This window comes from Pteropus vampyrus, unplaced genomic scaffold, assembly GCF_000151845.1.
Source record: "Pteropus vampyrus isolate Shadow unplaced genomic scaffold, Pvam_2.0 Scaffold4, whole genome shotgun sequence".
Classification (NCBI taxonomy): domain Eukaryota; kingdom Metazoa; phylum Chordata; class Mammalia; order Chiroptera; family Pteropodidae; genus Pteropus; species Pteropus vampyrus.
In genome coordinates, this window is record NW_011888785.1 from 20,976,870 (window position 1) to 20,979,057 (window position 2,188).

Below are 2,188 nucleotides of genomic sequence, written 5' to 3' on the forward strand. Positions count from 1 at the left end.
TCCTTGATATTGAGCAGTTAATGTTTGTGATTCACTACTTTCCTTACTTGCTATGAAGAATAGTGATAACTTATAGATTTAAAATGGTATTATTCTCTGGAACCATTTGGTGTACTTCCCATAAATGATTAATGGGCTTATTTTTTCAAATTAAATGAATAAATAGTCATCAAATACTTTCCCCATACAAATTGTCTGCTAGATGGTATGAAAAACTAGCTATACAAATCATACAAAATCACATAAAAACATGATTAACACATCATTTAAATAATGGTTTACAAAAAAGAGAATATAGATTATATTTGGCATAAATCACTTAATAATAGTACCACACAAAATTATGAGAGTTTATTTTCTTGAATATACCAAAAATTGTTTCAAAGATAAAGAATGAATGTAAAATATTAAAAGAACTTTGTTCTAAATAAAGACAAAGATAATTTTAATGCCAAAGTCATATTTATTTCCAATATTTGATTCTCTCTTGTGTTCTCTAAAATATCTAAATAAAATCCTATACTTAAAATATAAAATTTATATAAATACAAATATAACTACAAAAATATTGTCATTGTTATGTACTCCAAAAGTATTAATTTTTGACATTATCTTATTCTTGTAAAACTTCATTGCATTTTCTATATGTCATTCACAAAACTATATAGTCAACCTTTAATCTATATAGTCAAATCTTTAACCCTTATTCAAATTAGGTATTTTAATGACATTTGTTTTGCTACAGTTTAATTACCTAATTTTTTTTGGAGGGGGGAAGAGTAATTTCCATCAATATTTTTTAATTCTACTCTTCTATAGGGACCTATGATATCTTATTAGTATATGATAACTTATTTTTATGTTATTCTGTATAAATTATTTGACAGTATCTTTTCTTAAATTTAGTGAATTTTGAAATCAATTGGTGAAGTCTGGCATTCCTATTCATTTTCTATTTTTAATTTTTTATTTTGAGGCTGATATGTCAATATTCTCCCTGAATGAACTGTTAGGTAATGAAAAAAACATAAGGCTTCATCTATAAATTATGGCAGTTTGTATTCTATGTTGCCGATAGTTTCCTAAGATAGTGTTTTATATTAAAGAGGAATTTACAATAAGGATAAAACTAAAGAAAAGGCAACATTTTTATTAACTATTTTGGGTTCTGTAAAAATAACTATAAAGGAAAAATAGAAACTAAAGGTGAATTAAATCACCTATAAATACGATATCTGTAATTAAAAAAGAAATTTAACACTGTGTTATTTTCCATAAAATATCAAGAATGAATATATTTTTTATATATGCTTCTATTTAAGGTATATAGGTATAGGAATGCAGATCCAATTAAAATTGTTGACATAAATATAAATTTGACACCTCTCCCAAGTTGTTTCCACAATGTCTTTAATATTGGGTCATTCCCTTCACATCATCCTTTCCCCTCCTTTTGACTTCCCAGCTATCCTAGGATATTATACTATATTTTAAATTACTAATGTTGTGGAGATTAACAGGAAGTGGGAAGGCATAGTTACATAAAAGAACTGTTAAGCCTACTTACAGTTCCTAAAAATACTCTATATCTTAGTAAGGCTAAGCTGGATCAGAACTTCTCATCATTCAGTGAGAAATACAGCACTACACTTTTTTCTATCAAAATTATCCAGCAAAGCAATGTGAACATGATGACTATAGTTAGCATTGCTGTATCTTATATAAGAAAGATGTTAAGAGAATTAATCCTTCTGGCCTGCAAAGTTTCTGTAGAGAAATCAGCTAAGAGTCTTATGGGAGTTAACTAATTGCCTCTTGCCACTTTTAAGATACTGTCTTTGTTTTTAATCTTTGGCATTATAATTATGATGTGCCTTGAGGTGTGCCTATTTAGATTCATTTTGTTTGACACTCTCTGTACTTCCTGGGTTTTTATGACTATTTCCTTCACCAGATTGGGGAAAATTTCTGCCATTATTTCTTCAAATAGGTTTTCAATTCCTTGCTCTCTCTCTTATTCTGGTACCCTATGATGCAAATGTTGGTATGCTTGATGTTATCCTAGAGGTCTCTTAAACTATCCTCAATTTTTTTTTTTTTTTTGATGTTCTGATTGGGTGTTTTCTACTGTCTTCTCTTCCAAATCACTGATTCAATCCTCTGTTTCATTGAATCTGCTGTTGATTCC